Raw genomic sequence first — 25248 nt, 5'->3', positions numbered from 1 at the left:
CTCGCCCTCACATTCTTCTGCAAGGACCTCACCCAGTCCCACATGTTAACCTCCCACCTACTCACTAAAGGTTCTCAATTCCCTCTCTAGCCTAGCATCTTAATTACCAGCAGGAATCTTCTAGCTGGATGTACAGCAGAGCATCAGACTTCACAGCCTGCTCACATGCCCGTAAGCATCCTTCCCATCCCATGCCCATGCCTGCGCCTCCCAGGACCTGGATAGACAGGCATCACATCCACCAGCTTCCCAAGTTAGCAACCTTGGCACCAGCCCAGGCCCCTCTCCCCTCATGGCTTTGGTCCCCAGTCCTGCTGGATCCTCCTCCCCTGCGGGTCCCTGGGCTCCACCCCCTCACAGAGCGCCTCCTTGCTTTCCTGGAGAACTGCAGCAACTGCCTGCCTAATTCTCCACTGGGAGATCACTCCTGCCCTAGACAATCTTTACCTGGTACCCTCCTCCCCCATTCCCCAACAAAGCCCCTAACTGCCTCTTTCTTCCATTGCTTTAAGGAATGACCAACCCTGTTGTCTGAGACCTCTCCAGCCTCTCCTAGGACCACACACCGGCACACCCTGACCTATGGCCCCAGCAGGCAATGAGTTCTTCCCTCAATGTTCTTGGCATGTTCACACATCCTCTCGGACAGCTGTCAATTCCTTCCCCAGTCCTCTTCATCCTTTGAGGCTCACCCCATAATGCCAATTCTCCTTACAATCTTTCTAGACCAATCCAATAGGAATTGACTATTACAATAATTCCGTAACTCCAGCTACAGAGTACAATGCAGCAATCAGAAGCAACAAACCAAGAGTACACACTGCAGTCAAACAGATCTTTTAAAAAATAGTGCTGGTGGCTGGGTGCGGTAGCTTATGCCTATAATCCCAACACTTCGTGAGGCCAAGGAGGGTGGATCATGAGGTCAGGCGTTCAAGACCAGCTTGACCAAGATGGTGAAACCCCATCTCTACTAAAAATACAACAATTAGCCAGGCACGGTGGCAGGCACCTGTAATCACAGCTACTGGGGTGACTGAGGCAGGAGAATCGCTTGAACCTGGGGGGCAGAGGTTGCAGTGAGCCGAGATCACACCACTGCACTCCAGCCTGGGAGACAGAGTAAGACTCCCTCTCAAAAAAAAAAAAAAAAAAAGGCCGGGCGCGGTGGCTCAAGCCTGTAATCCCAGTACCTTGGGAGGCCGAGACGGGCGGATCACGAGGTCAGGAGATCGAGACCATCCTGGCTAACACGGTGAAACCCCGTCTCTACTAAAAAAAAAAAATACAAAAAACTAGCCGGGCGAGGTGGCGGGCGCCTGTAGTCCCAGCTACTCCGGAGGCTGAGGCAGGAGAATGGCGTGAACCCGGGAGGCGGAGCTTGCAGTGAGCAGAGATCCGGCCACTGCACTCCAGCCTGGGCGACAGAGCGAGACTCCATCTCAAAAAAAAAAAAAAAAAAAAAAAAAAGAAAAACATAGTGCTGGTTAGCCAGGGGTGGTGGCTCACACCTGTAATCTCTGCACTTTGAGGGGCTGAGGCAGGTGGATCACTTGAGGTCAGGAGTTTGAGACCAGCCTGGCCAGCATGGTGAAACCCCATCTCCACTAAAAGTACAAAGATTAGCCAAGCGTGTTCACTTGAACCCACAAGGCAGGGGATGAAATGAGCCAAGACTGTTGACAGAGTGAGACTCTGTCTCAAAGAAAAAAAAAAAAGTGCTGGTTTTAAAAAGAAAGAAAAATATAATTATTTATAGAGTGAAGCAATTGTGACCCCATAAAGATGGGGTCTCATTCTGTTCCTGAGGCTCTAGTACAGTGATGCTATTGTAACTCACTGCAGCCTCAAACTTCTGGGCTCAAGTGATCCTCCAGCCTCAGCCTCCCAAGTAGCTAGGACTATAGGAGTGCACCACCACACCTGGCTAATTTTTGTTTATTATTACCTTTTTCTTTTTGTAGAGAAGAGTCTTGCTATGTTGCCCAGGTTGGTCTTGAACTCCTGGCTTCAGGCAATCCTCCCACCTTAGCATCCCAAAAGGCTGGGATTACAGGCATAAGCCACTGTGCCCAGCCCCATAGTGCAATTTATGTAGGGTTAAAAATAGATGCGTATATAAATCAACATCATATACCTTTCTAAAATACATCCAGATCTAAGGATAAACCTATCATAAATACGTCAGAGTAGCTGCTGCTCATGAGGGTAGGGTTAGAGGGTAAGTGTGAGGGGAAACCACTGGGACTAGGAATGAGGGATGAAGAGGAAATGATAATTCAATAACAACAATGAAAATTCAATTGAAAACATAGGCCAAGTATGTGAACAGTCCACCGAAATACAAATAGCTTGTAAGTCCTGTAACATCACTCACTAGAAAGAACGACCTATTAAAACTATAGCATGATGGCTTTTTTTTCATCTGTCAAATTGGCAAGAGCAAAAAGTTGAAGATACATCAAGTTGGTGGAGCCGAGGGGAGAGCAGCACACTCCTAAGTACAAAGACATGCATGCCTTCGGAAGGCAGGCTGCCAGTAACTTTTAAACCACATTTATGAATTCCTCCTGCTGAAAACTTTTAAACCACATTTATGAATTCCTCCTACTGAAACAGTCACAGAACTGAGATTATATAGGTACAGGTATGCTTAATGTGTTATTGTCCATCACGGCAAACAGAAATGGGGGAAACAGCTTGTAAACCCACAGTGCACTGGCTAGATAAATACGGTAGCCCATTCAATGAGATACAGTATCATACATGTACTTAAAAAGGATGAAGGCGGGGTGTGGTGGCTCACGACTGTAATCCCAGCACTTTGGGAGGCTGGCCAAGGTGGGAGGATTGCTTGAGGCTAGCAGTTTGAGACCAGCCTGGGCAACATGGTGACACTCCCATCTCTACAAAAATTACAAAATTTAGCCTGGCATGGTGGCGCCTGCCTGTGGTCCCAGCTACTGGGCAGGGGTTGGGCAGGGCAGGGCACTGAGGCTGGAGGATTGCTTGAGCCCAGGAGGTTGGGCTGCAGTGAGCCATGACTACACCACTGCACTCTGGCCTGGGTGACAGAGTGAGATCTTGTTTCAAAAAAAGAAAAAGCCAGGCGTGGTGGCTCATGCCTGTAATCCCAGCACTTTGGAAGGCCGAGGCGGGTGGATCACGAAGTCAAGAGATCGAGACCATCATGGCCAACATGGTGAAACCCCATCTCTACTAAAACTACAAAAATTAGCTGGTTGTGGTAGTGCACGCCTGTAGTCTCAGCTACTCAGGAGGCTGAGGCGGAAGAATCACTTGACCCGGGAGGCAGAGGTTGCAGTGAGCCGAGATCATGCCACTGCACTCCAGCCTGGCGACAGAGCGAGACTCCATCTCAAAAAAAAAAAAGAAAAATGAAACCTGTCTATATGTTTTGAAGCAGAATGATTGTTAAGTATATGAAGTAAAAGAAGTGCATACCTAAGTATTATTTCCTACTATTTATGTTTTTAAAAAAGAAGAAGACAGGAAAGGTATATATACATACATGCTTGTTTACAAATAAAATACGTCACTCTGAAAGTATCCTCAAGAAATCGCCTCCGAGGAGAATTGGGGATGACAGGACGGGAGAGGGAAAGAGATTTTTCACTGTGTACCTTAACGGCTGTTTGCATTAATATTTTTAAAAGATTTTTGAATACATGCAAATATTGCCTTTAAAAATATTTTTAAAGAGTATTTAACCTGTGTAAGTTCTATCTTTTTTTTTTTTTTGAGACGGACTTTCACTCTTGTTGCTTAGGCTGGAGTGCAAAGGCGCAATCTTGGCTCACTGCAACCTCCGCCTCCCGGGTTCAAGCAATTCTCCTGCCTCAGCCTCCCGAGTAGCTGGGATTACAGGCATGTGTCACCACACCCAGCTAATTTTGTATTTGTGGTAGAGACAGGGTTTCTCCATGTTGGTCAAGCTGGTCTTGAACTCTCGACCTCAGGTGATCCGCCTGCCTTGGCCTCCCAAAGTGCTGGGATTACAGGTGTGAGCCACTGCACGCGGCCAGTACTATCTTAAAAACATCTTTTTAGAAGAAGGAGAGAAGTAGAATGTGCTCAAACCCAGCAGCTGTCTTCTCTCTAACCATCTGTTGTCACGCACTGTGGACAAAACCTGCCCTGCTGGTCTTATGCCATCCTCCTGCTTTAGCATCCTGGGCACAAGGCTGAGCCCCAGCTAACTGGATCTGACCCACTGACCTACCGCACCCTATGTAGTCCTCACCCTGCACCTGCATCCTCACCATGACCTGAGACCAGTATTTGTGGAATATATCTCATGGCCACAACTATTTTATTTTATTTTTATTTTATTTATTGTTTCTTTTTGAGACAGAGTCTCGCTCTGTCGCCCAGGCTGGGAAACAGTGGCACAATCTCGGCTCACTGCAACCTCCACCTTCGGGGTTCAAGTGATTCTCATGCCTCAGCCTCCCAAGTAGCTGGGAATACAGGCGCAAGCCATCACGCCTGGCTAAGTTTTGTATTTTTCTTTCTTTCTTTTCTTTTTCTTTTTCTTTTTCTTTTTTTTTTTTAAAGTAGAGATGGGGTTTCACCATGTTGGCCAGGTTGGTCTTGAACTCCTAATCTTGAGTCATCTGCCAACCTTGGCCTCCCAAAGTGCTGGGATTACAGGCGGGAGCTACTGCGCCCGGCCGACCACGACTATTTTATAAAGGGACCAATTTCATTTGCCAACTAGGAGCTTCTCCAAAAGTTAGGGCAGGCAGAAGTCCATTTGGTGGACAGAATCTCTCCAAAATTTGGGCCCAAGGTTGGCTCTCTGACATTGTTACAGCATAGTGTGAGAGCGCTTGGCTCAAAAATGGCACTGCCTGATGGCAAATTCTGATTCTTCACTTACTACCCATGTACCCTTGGCCAACTTTCTTACTCTCTCTGGGCCTCAGTTTTCTCATCTGTGAAGTGGGATCAAAACAGTATAAACTGCATAGACTTTCTGGGAGAATTATTTGTGTTACTGCACACAAGTTACCCAAAGGAGGGTCTGGCATATAGTATGTGTTCAATAAATGCTAATGATTTATATGCTCTTGGGCTGGTTTGTTTTTTAAGAAAAACCTGCTAATGAGATCATATAATAGTTTTAAGGATGGAAAAAAATAGGTTATTGGAATTTTCCCAGAAGGCAGGTTTTTTCTCATCTTCCATTCCCTGGGCATTTATTAGGTTGGTGCAAAAGCTATTGTGGTTTTTGCCATTAAAAGTAATGGCAAACGTCACAGTTGCTTTTGCACCAACCTAATACCAAATCTGAAAACCTCAGGGTCTCCTGCCCACTATAATTCTCGCTGTGTGGCCCCATAATGTTATTTTTATTATTTTATTTTATTTTATTTTTGAGGCAGGGTCTCACTCTGTTGTCCAGGCAGGAGTGCAGTGGCATAATCTCTGCTCACTGCAACTTCTGCCTCCTGGGTTCAAGCGATTCTCATGCCTCAGTCTCCCGAGTAGCTGGGATTACAGGAAAGCACCACCACTCCTGGCTAATATTTGTATTTTTAGCAGAGATGGGATTTCACCATGTTAGTCAGGCTGCCCGTAATGTTTCGAAGGACACAGGGTGTGAGTAAGAAAAGCAAATGATACCTCTCCCACCAAAAGACATGCTCTCCATCTCTGTCGATCACCTCTTGCCCTACTTGGCATAAACCACCAGTCCTGTCCACAAGTTGGCGATTGTAAATCTTCCTGCCACAGCAATGCGGGGCACCACCTGCTTTCCTGGGTGCCTTTGGTCAAGGCTGAGCCCTACCCCGGTCTCCTTTAAGACGAGTCTCTGAGATGCCTGCTCCCCACCCCAGAGGCACACTGACCTCCTCCCTGTTCATCCAGCATGCCCAGCATTTTCACGCCTCGCTCTGGCTTCAGGGCCTTTGCACTTGCTGTTCCCTCTGCCTGGAATGTTCTTCCCCCAGGTAGTCACACGGCTATGTCCCACATTCATTCAGGTCTCTGCTCGAATTTCATCTCAGCACAGCCTGTCCTGACTACTCTGTGGGACACAGCAGCCCCTATCAACTTTAACCCCTTAAGCTGCTTTGCTTTTCTTCACTTCCTTCATCTGACACCACATTAAAATTGCTGTGTTGTTTATTGTCTGTTTTTCTCACAAGAAATAAGCTCTATGAGATGAAGGATTGTCTTGTTCACTGATGTATCCTTAAAACCTGGAATAGTGCCTGGAACATACAGGCCCTCAATAAATATTTGTTGAATAACTATACAAATGAGTGAGTGAGTCAATAGACCATGTTTTCTGGGAATCTTAATCTCTGTCTTAGATTTAAGCTTCCCAATAAGAAACGTACTCTTAGAGAGGGGCTACTCATCACTAGTCCATTGGAATCTTTTTTTTTTTTTTTTTTTTTTTTTGAGACAGAGTCTCGCTCTGTCGCCCAGGCTGAAGTGCAGTGGCCGGATCTCAGCTCACTGCAAGCTCCGCCTCCCGGGTTCACGCCATTCTCCTGCCTCAGCCTCCCGAGTAGCTAGGACTACAGGCGCCCGCCACCTCGCCCGGCTAGTTTTTTTTTGTATTTTTAGTAGAGACAGGGTTTCACCGTGTTAGCCAGGATGGTCTCGATCTCCTGACCTCGTGATCCACCCGTCTCGGCCTCCCAAAGTGCTGGGATTACAGGCTTGAGCCACCGCGCCCGGCCTGGAATCTTAATCTCTGTCTTAGATTTAAGCTTCCCAATAAGACAAGTACTCTTAGAGAGGAGCTACTCACCACTAGTCCATTAGAATCTCAATCTCTGTCTTAGATTTAAGCTTCCCGATAAGAAACATACTCTTAGAGAGGGGCTACTCACCACTAGTCCCTTTCTCACTGATCTCTTATAGGCAGCTTATAACTCCCTGCTCATAGGAACAGAGGGCACCTCATCCTGTGTCCCTACATTTTGAGGACCTGAACATGGGACAATTTTCCCATCTAATTTGGAAAGTCTGTTTGCTACACTTTCTAGCTAAGGCCCAAATTCTCTTATACGTTTCACTGTTGTGCCCCATATCCTTCTTATTGGAAATTTTTCAGTGTTGTTTTTTCAGCATTTATTGCTCTCTGAAATGATGTCATTCAACTGCTTACTTGCTTATTTTCTCTCTCCAACCCATATGTAAATAAGAGCAGTAGTATTTGCAGTGCCTACATGCCTGATTCCTAGTTGGCATTCAGTAAATACCTGCTAGACAAATGAATGAATGAATGTATCTTCTTTATATGCCTCACATAGAGGAAATATCACGTCTGGAAGAAAAGAATGAATCATTTGGTGCTACACACTGTCTAAACCTGACCCTGGTGTGTTCTTTATGTGGAGAGTCTCATGGACATCCAATTAGTTGCTAATTACATTCAATCAGCTCTGGGCTCAGGAGGGGCCAAGCCTGAGATTCAAGGGCAGGTGGGGCTTACCTTGCCCAGTCTTACTTTGATACTGTCCCCCAACCTAGACATGCAGACCGTGGACACAGAGGTCTGGCCAGCACATTGACCAGAGCAGGAAGTCCATCCTGCAGCATGGAAAAATCCAGCAAAGAACTCACATTCTTACCTCCATCATCCTACCGAAAAGATGAGCTAGACAATTCTAGAGCCAGAAAGAAATCCTAGAGGGATATGAGTTTGTCAGCTGAGTAGACACTGTTTACCTTCCCAGAAATGTCCGATACTTTCTTGCTAGGCACACCTAGGAGAAGGGCCAGCACCCAAGGGGATAGGGAAGAGCTGCCTGGTCCTCTAGCCCAGTGCACTCCTAGGGGGGCAGCTCCCACCAAGCAGGGGCCAGCAGGGGCCAGCCTGGCCTGGTCATGAGCACCAGAAACCACTGAGGCACAGGGCCATGAGCGATTAGGAGCAAAGCCCTCAGTGTGGCCTGATTCTGACACTTGGGTCTTTAAGGGCTCCTCCTGCTCGCCAGCGGGGCTTGGAGCCAGGATCCAGCAGCGCAGCCGGAGTAGCCCACAGCGAGAGAGCGCAGGCTGATTCTTTCAGTGAAGAAAGTGTCCCCTTGCTGTCCCAGTCTCCGCCACTTGGTTAGGCTGGATTCTCAGGGTCCCCTGCTCGCTCTCAACCCTCTTTCCGGCTCCAGGGACCCTTACCCTCAGCGACAGCCGCTCCGCAGGTGCTCACCGGCTTGGCGAGACCGGTGCGTGGCACACAGTCACTGTTGAGGGCGGCGACGGCGGGGGGTGCCCCCGCCCGGCCCAGGCCTCCCCACGATCCCTTACCCATTTCCCGCCGGGCTCCTGCTCCGGCCTCCCGCCGGCCCGGGCGCCCCATGGCCCCGCGCCCAGGCGCCAGCCGTGGGCAGCGAGAGCTGTGGGGCCTCGGCTGCGCGGGGGGCTGGGCCAGTCCAGCTCCGGGCGCTCACAGGAGGGACTCGGTTTCCGGGACTGCAGGCTGGCGGGCTGGTGGCGGCGCAGGGCGGGGAGGGGCGGGCTGAGACCGGGCCAGGGTTGGGGTGTGGGGGGGCGAAGCTGTCGGACTGGTCTGACCGCGGTGACGCCGGGCTGGGCCGCCAGGCAGGCCGGGTACCTCCTGCACGCCCCGCACTGCACTGCCTGACCTGTGCGCTAGCTGCAGAGCTGCAGGCACTCCAAAGCCCTCTGGCTCTTTTTCCAGTACCTAAACCGGAAACTGAGGCCTGCCCTAGATACGTGCAAGCCTCGAAAGGGATTGTTTGGAGTTCTTACAAACTCCTTATTCATTTACTATTCACTGGGCACAAGAAAAAGTTGCATTATTTGATTTCCGAATTTCAGCTGTCCGTAACTGTTGACCTACAGTGAACATTCACTAGCTGGTTTGGGGATTGGTGGCATAGAAGCAAATAGCTATGATTTTACACTTAATCTATTTCAGCAAACATATGCTCAGAATAGGTTGTCATTGGCGAGAAGCTATTATTTTTCAATGTCACCCTTGATGGCACGATCTGGTTTCTATTTCTGTAACTATGTAAGGCACCATACAATGACATTTTGAGTTAAATGATTCCATATTTCCTGTATGTCGTGAATAAAAGTTCTCCAAAAGGAATCTTCCAGTAAGCAGGTTGTAAACTGGAGAGGCACAACCTTTATTGTAAAACAAAGGTGCGCTTCCAAAGAACAAAGGGAAGGCTCGGGTTTTATAGCAAATGGTCCCACACAGGTTTCCTGTGCAAATGAAGGCTTGAAATTTGCTTAGTTCTGACTGCTTGACAAGGCTAACTTCTGATTGATCAATACATCTGAGCCTGACTGCGTGATACAGTTGAACCCTGATTGGCCAAGGCAGGTGAGCTCTGATTGGTTGGTTCAGGTGAGCTCTGAAATTCCCAGAAACAAAAGCTGCTGGTTTCCAGACAGCTCAGCCTATGTGACCTTTAGTCAGCAAACGACCACTTGGCTCTATTTTAAATTTAGGCCAATATGGTCCAGTCATTTGACATGTAAAAACGGAAAAATAAAATAAAACAGATCTAGGCCCAGTTAACCACTCAGGATCCATCTGGAAGAATTGGCTGTTTAAGGTTCACATTTATTCACAATGTCTAGTGAACATTTTAGCTCCCCTAGGAATTGGCAACCTAGAGAGGTACATTTCTTGATTTGATGCTGCTAAAATGAAGCTGACCAGGCTCTCTGCAAGCAGCAACAACCCTGACAACACCTAATATTTATTGAGTGCTGGGCAATAAACTGTCTTAAAACATTTAACCCTTATGGCAACCCTACGAGTTAGGAAGCTTTTCACGTCATGAGGAAACTGAGGCACAGAGAGGCTAAGTAACCTGATCAAAGACACACAGGCACACAGTCAAGCAAGACCCAAAGACCATGCTCTAAATCAGCAGTGTGCAACCTTTTTGGCACCAGGGAAGGACTGCTTTCTGTGGAAGGCAATTTTTCCACAGATGTGGGAGGCGGGAGTGGATGGTGCTTCAGGATGATTCAAGCACATTACATTTGTCGTGTGCACTTTATTTCTGTTATTATTACATTGTAATATATAATGAAATGATTTTATAACTCACCATAATTTAGAATCAGTAGGAGCACTAAGCTTGTTTTCCTGAAACTAGACAGTCCCATCTGGGGGTGATAAGAGACAGCGACACGTCATCAAGCACTAGCTTCTCACAAGGAACGCACAACCTAGATCGCTCGCGCACACAGTTCACGATAGTTTTTGCACTCTTATTAGTATCTAATGCCGCAGCTGATCTGACAGGAGGTGGAGCTCAGGTGGTAATGCAAGCAATGGGGAGTGCCTGTAAATACAGATGAAGCTTTGCTCGCAATCCCCCACCCCCAGCATGGTCTTAATAGGCCATGGACGGGATTGCTCTAAATCAATGTGCAACACTACTGCTTAGTCTTTTCAGATGGGGCTCTGATGCTGGGTTTAACAATCCTATAATTTATTAGTTCATTTGTTCAGTCTGCAAATATTCACTTCAGTATTCACCTACTGTATATATGCCAGCTACTGGTTAAAACAATGAACTGAGCACTCCAAAAGCTTGTAGCTAGCAGGGAATATAAGCAGTAGTGTGAGGTACACTAGTAAATTCTAAACTTGGGAGGCTGAGTGGGGTGTCTTTGAGGGGGAAAATCCTGAAAAGGAGGGAGCCACAAAGAACAGAAGCCCAACAACTACATGCAAACTCCTTTAAACTGTTGGCAGATTCCTGAACGAACAATGCATGGAGCAAGAATCTAGACAACCCAAAGGAGAACAATAGTGAGCAGAGATCTGCGCAGTTAGTTTTCATCTCTGGGAAAGTTCCACCATCTAAGAGGGACTTGATTCTACCAGGCTTTCCATTGTAACCCTAGAATGACCACCCCTTAGCAGGAAGGACTGCATCCCAGAATTAAGGGATATACCCTAGAATTAGGGACAAAACCAAAAGAAATTCATCCAAACAAAGTGCAAAATCAAATCTCCACAAAACCAAGGTGAGTTTTCAATAATTTAACTTCCTGTTACAACAAAACTTGACACTCTTCAAAGGAAAATAGAATGCAGAGCATCTACCATATATCATTCACAATGTTCACCATGTGACAAAAAAAATTATCAGACATTCAGAAAAGCAGAAAAATGTGAGCCATAGTCAAGAGAAAAAAATAAATAGACCCTCAGGTGACCAAGATATTGGGATCCAAAGATAAGGAATTAAAAACAAATGCTATGATAAATATGGTTTAAAAAAACTTCCAGCAAAAAAATAGATATAATGGGTAAAGAAATCAGGCATTTCAGGAGAAATATAACCATCTTTTAAATGAAGTACCAAATGGAATAGAAATAAATCCACATCGATGAAGGTGATATCTGTATCTTTATTACCCCAGAATGCAGAGACATCCCAACTTTTACACCCCAGGGGGAAGCCTGGCCAGGTTTGCCAACAGCCCCTATGTAAGTTCAAGGCCTCCATTACAATATTAAGGTCCCCCCCGCCTTTTTTTTTTTTTTTAGATGGAGTCTTGCTCTGTCACCCAGGCTGGAGTGCAGTGGCATGATCTTGGCTCACTGCAAGGTCTGCCTCCTGGGTTCACGCCATTCTCCTGCCTCAGCCTCCCAAGTAGCTGAGACTACAGGTGCCTGCCACCACGCCCAGCTATTTTGTATTTTTAGTAGAGACGGGGTTTCACCATATTAGCCAGGACAGTCTTGATCTCCTGACCTCGTGATCCGCCCACCTTGGCCTCCCAAAGTGCTGGATTACAGGCGTGAGCCACCGCGCCCGGCCAGGGTCTCTTTTTATGATGTACTTCACTATGTGTTCGGGAAACATATGGAGCTCATCACAACTCCCTGTAGAAAGTGGGGCTCAAGGCCAGGCGGAGGCCGGGTGTGGTGGCAGGCACCCGTAATCTCAGCTACTCGGGAGGCTTAGGCAGGAGAATTATTTGAACCCGGGAGGTGGAGGTTGTATTGAGCTGAGATTGCGCCATTGCACTCCAGCCTGGGTGACACAGCCAGACTCTGTCTCAAAATAAAACAAGTGGGGCTCGAGGAGTCTGTGTATTACTCTGCTACTGCTGTGAGTAATAAATTGTCTTCCACCATCGTCTATTAGAATCTATAAAATTGTGATGGGCTATCTAGTTAGCTTGCAAGCAGAATAAAAACTCAGACCCTTTCACAGTTACTGACTTAACAGAGATAAAGATAAAACTCTTAAAAGCAACCAAATAAAAAAATGTACATTGCATGCGGGAATGATGAATAATTTCATCATATAGAAACCATGTAGGCCAGAGGACAAAATATTGTTTTGTTTGTTTGTTTGTTTGTTTGAGATGGAGTCTTGCTGTGTCTCCCAGGCTGGAGTACAGTAGTGCAATCACCGCTCACTATAACCTCTGCCTCCCAGGTTCAAGCGATTCCCCTGCCTCAGTCTCCCAAGTAGCTATGATTATAGGCGCATGTCACCATGCCTGGCTAATTTTCATATTTTTGATAGAGGCAGGGTTTCGCCATGTTGTTAGGCTGCTCTTAGACTCCTGGCCTCGAGTGATTCCCCAGCCTCGGCCTCCCAAAGTGCTGGGATTACAGGCATAAACCACCAGGCCGAGCCAAAATGGAACATCATCTTTAAAGTGCTAAAAGTAAAAAAGCTAGCAACTTATAGTGCTTTGTCCCCAAAAAAATTTTTAAACAGGAAGTAAGACATCTTCAAATAAATAAAATCTGACAGTATTATATGAAAAGTAAATAAATTATTCAAGATAAAGGGAATGATATTAAATAAAAATTACAATCTACAGTGAAGCAATGAAGAGCAGTGGGAATTATAAATATACAGATAAATACAAAATACTTTTTCACATTTGTATTAAGTTATTTAAAAGTTCATTGACTAAAGCAAAAATAGTCAGATTTTGGGAGATTTGTAACATTTGTAGAAGCAAGATGTATAACAAGAAAAGCACAAAGCATAGAAGGGGAAGAAAAATGGGTGTACATTGGAAGATTTTTATGTTGCGTATGACGTTTTATAATATTAATTCAGACTAAAATCTGATAGAAGATACAAAAATTATCGCTGAAAAATAGTTAACCCAAGAGAAGCCATGGAAGTAAGAAAAAATTAAGAAGAGGGAGGACACATAAAACAAATAGCAAGATAGAAAATGTATCATTAATACAATAAATACCTCAAATAAAAGATAGACCTGTCAAATAGGCTAAGAAAACAAGACCCAACTATACTGTGTTTACAAGATACACATGTTAAATATAAAAACCCAGGCTAGTTGAAACTAAAAGTACAGGGAAAATATACTATGTAATATGAATTTTAGACAAAGTAGGTTTTAATACAGGGAAATTACCAGAAATAAAAATGGTCATATTAAAATGACAAAAGGATCAATTTATTAAGAAGACATAACAGGCCGGGTGTGGTGGCTCATGCCTGTAATTCCAGCATTTTGGGAGGTAAAGATAAGCGAGTGGATCACCTGGGGTCAGGAGTTCGAGACCAGCCTGACCAACATGGTGAAATCCTGTCTCTACTAAAAATACAAAAATCAGCTGGGTGCGGTGGCACATGCCTGTAATCACAGCTACTCAGGAGGCTGAGGCAGGAGAATTTCTTGAACCGAGGAGGCGGAAGTTACAGTGAGCCGAGATCCTGATATTACACTCCAGCTTGGGCAACAGAGTGAGACTCTGTCTCAAAAGAGAGAAGGGGGAGGAGGAGGAGGAGGAGGAGGAGAAAGAGGAAGAAACATAACAATCCTAAATGTATAGGAATGTCACAACAGAATTTCCAAATATGTCAAGCAAAAATGGAAGTAGAAAACCCACATAGTTGGACATTGTAAAACCCATTTCTCAATAATTAATAAAACAAGTATACAAACAATTATTAAGGACACAGATTTGAACAACATAATTGTTTAACCTGACCAAACCGACATCATATAATATTACACCACCAATGGCAAAATACATATTCTTTTCAACTGCTCATGGAATATTCACCAAGACTTATGATTCATGAACTATAGAAGAATCTCTACATTTCAATGGAAGAAATCATAAGATCATGTTTCCTGACTACCATGGAATTAAATTAGCAATCCATAATAATATTCTATCTAAGAAAATATCCAAATGTTTGGAAATAAAGCAATGCACTTCCAAATAACTCATAGGTCAAACAAGAAATCACAGGAAATATGAGGGAATACTTCAAATTAGAATGGCATAAATATAGAAAAACAGATCAAAGTAACAGAATTAAAGTGTCCTAATATATATCTACATATCTTTTGACAAAGGTGTCAAGGTAATTCATGAAGAAAGAAAAGCCTTTTCAACAAACAGTGCTGGAGCAACTAGAAATCTATATGCTTAAAAAAAAATGAACCCTGGGACTTGTATCTAATATATAAATAATACTTATAACCCAATCATAAAAAGAAGAATTCAATTTTAAAGTAGGCAAAGGACCTGAATAGACATTTCTCTGAGGTAGATAAATTACCAATAAACGCATGAAAAGATGCTCAACATCATTAGCAATCAGGGAAACACAAATCAGAATCACAGTAAGATACTACTAGATTGGCTATAATAAAAAGTACAGATAATAACAAGTATTGGCAAGGTTGCAAAAAATTGAAAATCTCATATATTTTTGGTAGGCTTGTAAAATGGTGCAGCTACTTTGGAAAACAGTTTGGCAATTCTTCAAAACATGAAACATAGAGTTTCCGTATGACCCAGAATTTCACTCCTAGGCCTGGGAGGCAGAGGAGGATGGCTGTACAGAAGACTTCGACAATCACTCTCCCCACAGGAACACCAAGTTTAACAACGATCTATGCCAAAAAAATACCTTCATAAGAACCAAAAATCAAGGCCGGGTGCAGTGGCTCACCAGCACTTTGGGAGGCCAAGGCGGGCGGATCACCTGAGGTCGGGAGTGCGAGACCAACCTGACCAACATGGAGAACACCCGTCTTTACTAAAAATACAAAATTAGCTGGACGTGGTGGCGCACGCCTGTAATCCCAGCTACTCAGGAGGCTGAGGCAGGAGAATTGCTTGAACTTGGGAGGTGAAGGTTGCAGTGAGCCGAGATCGTGCCATTGCACTCCAGCCTGGGCACCAAGTGCGAAACTCTGTCTCAAAAAAAAAAAAAATCAGGTGAGCATCACAGTACCTGGTTGTAACTTCACAGCACTGAAGGAGGCATTGAATAGGGTAGAAAAGAAGGTTTTGAGTTACCTATGTCACCCTTCCCCCATCCCCCAGCAGCAGCCATGTGGCACAGGGAGAGAATCAATGAGCATGGAGGAGGGATAGTGCAGTGATGGCCAGACTTTGCATTGGAACTAGCGATGCCCTGACACAGTAGAAAGCAACACCAAGCAGAACTCAGCTGATGCACACAGAGGGAGCGTTTAGACCAGCCCTAGGCAGAGAGGAATCGTCCATCCCGGAGGAAGGAGCTTAAGTTTTGGCAAGCCTTAATGTCATGAACTAAAGGTCTCTGGGGTCCTAAATAAACTTGAAAGGCAATCTAAGCCACAAGGACTGCAACTCCTAGGCAAGTCGTGGTGCTGTTCTGGGCTCAGAGTCAGTGGACTTGGGGGTCACATGACCTAGTGATACACCAGCTAGGGAGGCCAAGGGAGGGCCTGCACTACCCCTCCTCCAATCCCAGGAAGTGCAGCTCACAGATCCAAAAGATACTCCTTCCTTCTGCTTGAGGAGAAACGAAGGTATAATAAAGAGGATATTGTTTTGTAACTTGGATACCAGCTCAGCCACAGTAGGATAGGGCACTGAGCAGAGTCCTCAGGCACACATTCCAAGTCCTAGCTCTCAGATGACATTTCTAGATATACCCTGGACCAGAAGGGAAATCACTGCCTTGAAGGGAAGGACCTAGTCCTGGCAGGATTCATTACCTGCTGAGTAATGAGCCCTTGAGCCCTGAATAATCAGCAGCTGTAGGCAGGTAGTATACACTGTGGGTCTTGAGTGAGACTCAGAGCCATGCTGGCTTCAGGTGTGACCCAGCACATTCCCAGCTGTGGTAGCTATGGGAAGAGACTCCTTCAGCTTCAGAAAAGCAGAGGGAAAAATAAAGGAGGGGACTTTGTCTTGCAGCTTTCAAGTTTATTTAGGACCCCAGAGACATTAAGGCTTGTACCAGGCAGACTCTTGAGGTCCCTGATTTCAGGCCTTGCCACTTGGATGGCATTTCTGGACCTGCCCTAGGCCAGATGGGAGCCCACTGTCTTGAAGGCGAGTGAGTCCCAGGCCTGGCAGCATTCATGACAAGCTGACTGAAGAGCCCTTTGGCCTTGGCTGTAGCCTGACAGTATGCCCCAAGGCCCTGTGGCAATGGTGGTCATAAGGAGAGACTCCTCTGCTTATGGAAAGGGGAGGGAAAAGTAGGAAGGACATTGTCTTGTGGCTTGTGTGCCAGCTCAGCTGCAGTAGACTACAGCACAAGGTAGATTTCTAAGGTTTCCAACATCAGGCCATTTCCTCCAGACAACAACTCATCGCCCTGAAAGGAAGGATGCAAGCATGGCTGGCTGCAACACCTGTTGATTGTAGAGCCCTACGGCCTTAAGTCCACAGAGATGGTAGACAGGTAGTGGTTACAGTGGGCCTTGACCCAGTGCCATGCTGGTTTCAGGTCTGACCTAGTGCATTCCCAGCTGTGGTGGCAGCAGAGGTGCTTGTGTCCCACTACCCTCAGCTTTAGGCCACCTAGCACAGAGAGAAAGATTTTGTTTATTTGGGAGAAAGTAAGGGAAAAGAATAAGAGTCTCTGCCTGGCAATCTAGAGAATTCTTCTGGATCTTATTCAAGACCACGAAGGTGATACCTCTATGAGTCTGCAAGAGCCACAGTGTTACTAAGCTTGACATGGCCCCCTGAAGCAGATATGACTGCAGTGACCAAAAAGTTAGACCACAACACCCAAATCCTTTCAAATACCTGGAAAATTTTCCCAAGAAGGATGGGTACAAACAAGCCCAGACTGCGAAGACTACAATATGTACCTGACTCTTCAATGCTTATACACTGATGAACATTCACAAGCCATCAAGACCATAAAGGAAAACATGACCTTACCAAATAAGGGACAAAATAAGGGATCAGGGACCAATCCTCAGAGACAGAGATATGTGACCTTTCAGACAGAGAATTCAAAATAGCTGTTTGAGGAAACTCAACGAAATCCATGACAACAAAAGGAGAAATTCAGAATCCTATCAGATAAATTTAACAGAGATTGAAATAATTAAAGATAATCAAGCAGGAATTCTGCAGTTGAAAAATGCAATTGACATACTAAAGAATGCATCAGAGTCTCTCTTTCTCTCTCCCTCTCTCTTATTTATTTATTTATTTATTTATTTATTTATTTTGCAGACAGAATCTCTCTCTGTTACCAAGGCTGGAGTGCAGTGGTGCAATCTCAGCCCACTGCAAACCTCTGCCTCCCAGGCTTAAGTTAATCTCATGCCTCAGCCTCCGGAGTAGCTGGGATTACAGATGTGCAACATCACACCCAGCTAATTTTTGTGTTTTTGGTAGAGACCGGGTTTTGCCATATTGGCCAGGCTGGTGTTGAACTCCTGGCCTCATGTGATCCTCCTGCCTCAGCCTCCCAAAGTGCTGGGATTACAGGCATGAGTCACTGCATTCAGCCTCAGAGTCTTTTAATAGCAGATTTGATCAAACAGAAGGAAGAATTATTTAGCTTGAAGACAAGCTATTTAAAAATGCACAGATACAGGACACAAATGAATAAAAAAAGAGGAATGCCTACGGGATCTAGAAAATAGCCTCAAAAGGGCAAATGTAAGGGTTATTGGCCTTAAAGAGGAGGTAGAGAGAGAGATAGGAGTAGAAAGTTTACTCAAAGGGATCATAACAAGAACTTCCCAAATCTAGACAAACAAATCAATATTCAAGTACAAGAAGACTATAGATCACCAAGTGGAGTTAACCCAAAGAAGACTACCTGAACCCAAAGAAGACGACTACCTGAAGGCATTTAATAATCAAACTCTCGAAGGTCAAGGAAAGAATCCTAATAGCAGTAAATAAGAAAAACAAGTAACATAAGCTCCAATACATCTAGCAGCAGACTTTTCAGTAGAAACTTTACAGGCCAAGAGAGAGTGGTATGACATATTTAAAGTTCTGAAGGAAAAAATTTTTTACCATAGAATACTATATCCAGCAAAAATATCTTTGAAACATGAACGAGAAATAAAGACTTTCCCAGACAAACAAAATATGAGAGACTTCATCATCAACACAAGAACTGTCCTACAAGAAATGCTAAAGGGTGTTCTTCAATCTGAAAGAAAAGGACATTAATGAGCAATAAGAAATCATCTGAAGGTACAAAATTCAGATAATTACTGGTAATAGTAAGTACACAAAAAATAAATATTATAACACTGTAATTGGGGTGTGTAAACTACTCATAACTTATGTAGAAAGATGAAAAGAACTGTCCAAAAATAATAACTATGCCAACTTTTTTCTTTTTGACACAAGGTCTCACTCTGTCACCCAGGCTAGAGTGCAGTAGTACAATCATGGCTCACTGCAGCCTCAGCCTCCCTGGCTTAGGTGATCCTCCCACCTCAGCCTCCTGAGTAACTGAGACCATGGGTGCACAGCACCATGCCTGGCTAATTTTTGTATTTTGTGTAGAGATAGGGTTTCGCCATGTTGCCCAGCTGGTCAGAAACTCCTGGGTTCAAGTGATCTGCATTCCTCGGCCTCCCAAAGTGCTGGGATTACAGACATGAGCCACAGCACCTGGCCTGTAACAACTTTTCAAGACATAGATAGTATAATAAGATATAAACAGAAACACCAAAAAGTTAAAAAGTGAGGGATAAAGTTACAGTGCAGAGTTTTTATTAATTTTCTTTTTGCTTGTTTGTTCATGCAATCAGTTTGTTCATGCAAACAATTGTCATCAGTTTAAAATAATGAGTTATTCCAGTGAGCCAAGATTGTGCCACTGCACTCCAGCCTGGCTGATAGTGCGAGACTCTGTCTCAGTAAATAAATAAATAAATAGTTATACAATATTATTTGCAAACCTCAGGGTAACCTCAAATCAAAAAACCTTTGAAGGATACATGAATAATAAAAAAGCAAGAAATTAAAACATACCACCAGAGAAAATCACCTTCACTAAAATGAAGACAGAAAGGAAGGAAAGAAGGAAGACAAGACCACAGAACAACCAGAAAACAAATAACAAAATGGTAGGAGTAAGTCCTTACTTATCAATAATAATATTGAATGTAAATAGATGAAACTCATCAATCAAAAGACATAGAGTGGCTGAATGGATTAAAAAATATAAGACCCAATGATCTGTTCCCTACAAGAAACACATTCCACCTAAAAAGACAAACATAAACCGAAAATAAAGAAATGACTTTTTTTTTGTTTCCATGCCAAAGGAAACAAAAAGGAAGCAGGTGTAGCTCTGCTTACATAAGACAAAATAGATTTCAAGACAAAAACTATAAGAAGAGACAAAAGAGGTCATTATATAAGAATAAAAGGGCTACTTTAACAAAAGGATGTGACAAGAGTAAATATGTACATCCCCAACACTGGAGCACCCAGATATATAAAGCAAATATTAGAGCTAAAGAGGAAGATAGACCCCAATACAGTACTAGCTGGAAACTTCAATACCCCACTTTCAGCATTGGACAGATCATCCAGACAGAAAATCAACAAAGAAACATCAGACTTAATCTACTCTGTAGACCAAATGGACCTAATAGATATTTACACAGCATTTCATCCAACAGCTGCAGAATACACATTCTTCTCAGCACATGAATCATGAATCATTCTCAAGGATAGACCATGTTAGGCCACAAAATAAGTCTTAAAACATTTTTAAAAACTAATATAATATCAAGTATTTTCTCTGACCACAATGGAATAAAACTAGAAATCAATAACAAGAAGAACTTTGAGGCCGGGCGCGGTGGCTCAAGCCTGTAATCCCAGCACTTTGGGAGGCCGAGGCGGGTGGATCATGAGGTCAGGAGATCGAGACCATCCTGGCTAACATGGTGAAACCCCGTCTCTACTAAAAATACAAAAAACTAGCCGGGCGTGGTGGCGGGCGCCTGTAGTCCCAGCTACTCAGAGGCTGAGGCGGGAGTATGGCGTGAACCCGGGAGGCGGAGCTTGCAGTGAGCCGAGATGGCGCCACTGCACTCCAGCCTGGGCGACACAGCGAGACTCCGTCTCAAAAAAAAAAAAAAAAAAAAAAAAGGAAGAACTTTGAAAACTATACAAGCACACGTAAAGATATTCTATGTTCATGGACTGGAAGAATCAATATTGTTAAAATGTTCATACACTGAAAGAATCAGTATTGTTACAATGTCCATACTACCCCAAGCCACCTTTAGATTCAGTACAATCCCTATCAAAATACCAACAACATTCTTCACAAAAACAGAAAAAGTAATCCTAAAATTTATATGGAAACACAAAAGACCCAGAATAGACAAAGTTATCCTGTGCAAAAATAATAAAACTGGAGGAATCACATTACCCGACTTCAAATTATACTACAGTGCTACAGTAACCAAAGCAGCATGGTACTTGCATAAAAACAGACGCAAAGACCAATGGAACAGTGTAAAAACTTAGAAAAAAATCCATACACCTACAGTGAACTCATTTTTGACAAAGGTGCCAAGTACATACACTGGGGAAAGGACAGTCTCTTCAATAATGGTGCTGGGAAAACTGGATATCCATATGCAGAAGAATGAAACTACACTCCTGTCTCTTGCCATTTACAAAAATCAAACCAAAATGGATTAAAGACTTAAACCTAAGACCTTAAACTATGAAACTACAAGAAAACATTGGGGAAACTCTTCAGGACATTGGATCAGGCAAAGATATCTTGAGTAATATCCCATAAGCATAAGCAACCAAAGGAAAATGGACAAATGGGATCACATTAAGTTAAAAAGCTTCTGCACTGCAAAGGAAACAATCAACAAAGTGAAGAGACAATCCACAGAATGGAAGAAAATGTTTACTGCACTCTATCCGTCTGACACTCTATCCGTTCTGGATTAATAACCAGAATATATAAGGAACTCAAACAACTCTACAGGAAAAAAATCTAATAATCCTATTAAAAATGGGCAAAAGATCTGAACAGACTTTGCTCAAAAGAAGACATACAAATGGAAAACAGATATGTGAAAAGGTGCTCAACATCATCAGAGAAATGCAAATCAAAACTACAATGAGCTATCATCTCACCCCAGTTAAAATGATTTTTATCCAAAAGACAGGCAATAACAAATGCTGGTGATGATGTGGAGAAAAGGGAATCCTCACACACTCTTGGTGGGGATGTAAATTAGTATAACCACTATGGAGAACAATTTGGAGACTCCTCAAAAAACTAAACATAGAGCTACCACATGATCCAGCAATCCCACTGCTAAGTATATACCCAAAAGAAAGGAAATCAGTATAATGAAGAGATATCTGCACTCCCATGTTTATTATAGCACTCTTCACAGTCACCGAGATTTGGAACCAACTTAAGTGTCAATCAGCAGATGATTGAATAAAGAAAATGAGGTACATATACACAGTGGAGTAGTATTCAACCATAAAAAGGAATGAGGTCCTGGCATTTGCAATAATATGAATGGAACCAGAGGTCATTACGTTAAGTGAAATAAGTCAGGGATAGATAGATGAACCTTGCATGTTTTCATTTACTTGTGGGAGCTAAAAATGAAAACAATTGAACTTGTGGAGATAGTAGAATGATGGTTACCAGAGGTTGCAAAAGGTAGTGAGGGAGTGAGGAAGAAGTAGGATGGTTAATGGGTGCAAAAAATAGAAGAATAAATAAGACCTAGTATTTGATAACACAACAGGGTGACTGTAGTCAATAATAATTTAATTGCACATTTTTAAATAATTAAAAGAGTATAATTGGATTATTGTAACACAAAGAATAAATGCTTGAGGGGATGGATATCCTATTTACCCTGATGTGATTATTATGCATTGCATACCCATATCAAAAGATCTCATGTACCCCATAAATATATACACCTACTATGTACTCACAAAAATTAAAAATAATTTTTAAAAACTATAAATAAATAAGAAAATGACAAACTACTCAAAATAATGGCCAAAAGAGTTAAACAGACATTTTACAATTTTAAAAAAATCACAAATGACCAATAAACACATTAAAAGATGCTCAATATTTTTAGTACAAATTCAGACCTCAAAGATATACTACTTCATCCTCATAAAAAAAGGCTAGAATTTAAAACACTGACCATACGAAATATTGATGAGTTGACAAGGAGTTGGAGCCACAGGTACTCCTTTTCTTTTTTCTTTTTCTTTCTTTCTTTTTTTTTTTTTTTTTTTTTTTTTTTTGAGGCCAAGTCTCACTGTGTTGCCCAGGCTGGAGTACAATGGAGTGATCTCAGCTGACTGCAACCTCCTCCTCCTGGGTTTCAGCAATTCTCCTGCCTTAGCCTCCCAGGTAGCTGGGACTACAGCTACCACTACCACCACGCCCAGCTAATTTTTGTATTTTAAGTTGAGACAGTGATTCACCATGTTGGCCAGGCTGGTCTGCAACTCCTGACATCAGGAGTACCTGGACGTCTGGAACTCCTGACATCCACCCACCTTGGCCTCCCAAAGTGCTGGGATTACAGGCATGAGACACTGCACCTGGCCACCACTGATACTCTTATACTTTGCTGACAGGAGCCTAAAACCATGCAACAATTTTGGAAAACAAGTTGCCAACTTCTTGTAAATTGACCTACCTTTTGACCTAGTCCTTTCACTGCTAGGCATTTACTCAAAGCAAGAGAGTTGAAAACAAATGTCCACAAGAAGAATGGTATAAAAGAATAGCTGCTCTATGCATCATAGACAAAAACTGGAAACATCTCAAAAGTCCATGGAAAGCCTGTTATTCATGAGTTGAAATACTACTCAACAACAGAAAGGAAGAATCTGTTGATTTCTCACAACAACATGGATTAACCTCAAAAACATTATGTTGAGAGGAAGAAGCCAAGTAAAAGAGTATATACTATGTGATTCCATTTATATGAAGTTTGAAACAGGACACAACCAACGTATGGGATGAAAGTCAGAACAGTGGATACCTCTTGAGTGGGAGGAACTGGTTAGAAAGGGACATAAATGAATTTTCAGGAGTTATGGAAATGTTTTACATTTTCATTGGGGTGGTGGCTACATGAATGTATATATTTGTCAAAATTTATGCAACTGAGCATTTACAATCTGTACATGGGGCATGTCAGGGTGTAGTGAGGGGCTTAAGGGTGAGCTGAGTCAGGACCAGGACATTCAGGTGACCCACGGGCTGGAGACATCTGGTGATACTTGGGTTATAACCTTATTCAAGCAGTCTTATAGTGAGCTTTTACCTAGAGCACTTTTGCATGTTATTTAATAGTGACAATAACTCTGAGAAGTATTATGATCTTGGTTTTCTTTCTTTTTTGTTTATTTTAGAGACAAGGTCTTGCTCTGTCGCCCAGGCTGGAGTGCAGTGGCACAATCATGGCTCACTGCAGCCAGGCCTCTGGGGCTCAAGTGATCCTCCTGCTTCAGCCTCCACACCTGGCTAATTTTTTAAAAATTTTTGTAGAGATGAGGGCTCTTGCTCTGTTGGCCAGGTTTGTCTTGAACTCATGGCCTAAAGTGATCCTTCCACCTGAGCCTCCCAAAGTGCTGGGATTATAGGCATGAGACACTGTGCCCAGCCATGATTTTCTAAATGAATGAAATGAGCTTCAGGAGCTGGTACAAAAATCATTTGGCTATTAAAAGATGTAGCTGGACCTCATCCCTGAGAGTTATGATTTCAAACTACAGACTCTTGTCCCTTTCCACTTGCAAATGGCCTATCTGAAAATCGGCTCTGTCTGGAGCTGGCCCCCTTCCCCCCTGCTCTCTGTAGCACAATGTTCTGAATTGAGTTTCTCAGAAGGGGCGTGGGGGAGGCATACTTTCAGCAGGAGGTTCCCCCTGGTCTGAAAGGGGTACAAGTTCTGTCGAAGAGTTTGATGTTAAAGATAACTATAATTTTAAAGTTCTGCCCTTCTGGAGTGGATGGACTCTATGTTTAGCAGAGAACTTTGATCTGTGTTTGGAGAGCCAAAGGTGAACCCTGGATGCACTTGGAGTGGCAGGAGGTCAGGAGAAGTGAAATCCTTCACAGAAGACAGCAACAGAACAGTGGGCATTGGGGACTGGCAGATAGAGAACAATCATAAGCAGCAAGCCAGGCCTGGGGATCCTGCCCTATCGGGTGGTGACGCTGGAGCGTGTTGACAGTGCCATCTCATGTTCAGTGGCTCTGCTATGGTGCTTTAATCACTATTTCGAAAGTCATTCTTTCTTCCCAGTTAATTCCACCACACCTGCTTCTTTGAGGTTTTGTGGCTCTCACAGAGAGAAGGAGGAGTGTGGGGACTTACAGGCTTTCTTCACACACCATGGGTGAACATAGAGACACCCAGTTTGTACCCTGGGGCCATCTCGGCTCACCAAAACCTCTGCCTCCCTGGTTCAAGCAATTCTGCCTCAGCCTCCTGAGTAGCTGGGATTACAGGCATGTATCACCATGCCCAGCTAATTTTGTATTTTTAGTAGAGATGGGGTTTCTCCATGTTGGTCAGGCTGGTCTCAAACTCCCGACCTCAGGCGATCTGGCCGTCTTGTCCTCCCAAAGTGCTGGGATTACAGGCGTGAGCCACCATGACCACCCAGTAATCATTTTTAGGAAGAAAAATAAAGCAAAGTACAGAAACAGTAAGCAAAGGAGATACAGGTAGCTTTCAGGAGGCAAATGCTATTTTAGATAAGGTGGTCAAAAAAGACCTCTTGGATAGGGAACCATGGGTGCAGAGGCCTCAACGCAGAAGAAGGAATAAGCCAAGTGGATCTCTGGGGTAGAGTATTCTAAGGGAGAAGAATAAATGGGAAGTGCATATTAAACTAATATATTTCATAAAGAACTAAAAGTAGAACTACCCTTTGATTCAGCAATCCCACTACTGGGAAAAGAAGTCATTACACGAAAAAGATACTTGCAC

General features: G+C 43.6%; 1 protein-coding gene across 7 annotated transcripts in view; it reads right to left on the bottom strand.

Moving 5' to 3' along the window:
• Nucleotides 1–8459, bottom strand: part of PSD4 (pleckstrin and Sec7 domain containing 4) — a 46243-nt gene extending 37784 nt beyond the window's left edge. For 4 of the 7 annotated variants that reach the window (XM_005575311.5, XM_074011274.1, XM_074011276.1 and 1 more), the window contains exon 1: nucleotides 8293–8459. The gene's annotated coding sequence lies outside the window, so the exon portion shown is untranslated. Of the gene's footprint in view, nucleotides 1–8163 lie in introns of all 7 variants that reach the window. The other 3 variants (XM_045368903.3, XM_074011277.1, XM_074011280.1) reach the window with 1 other exon arrangement.
• Nucleotides 8460–25248: the final 16789 nt, after the last annotated feature.

This window comes from Macaca fascicularis, chromosome 13 (assembly GCF_037993035.2).
Source record: "Macaca fascicularis isolate 582-1 chromosome 13, T2T-MFA8v1.1".
Classification (NCBI taxonomy): domain Eukaryota; kingdom Metazoa; phylum Chordata; class Mammalia; order Primates; family Cercopithecidae; genus Macaca; species Macaca fascicularis.
The sequence above is the reverse complement of the archived record's forward strand: the minus strand, read 5'-3'. Positions and strand labels throughout refer to the sequence as shown.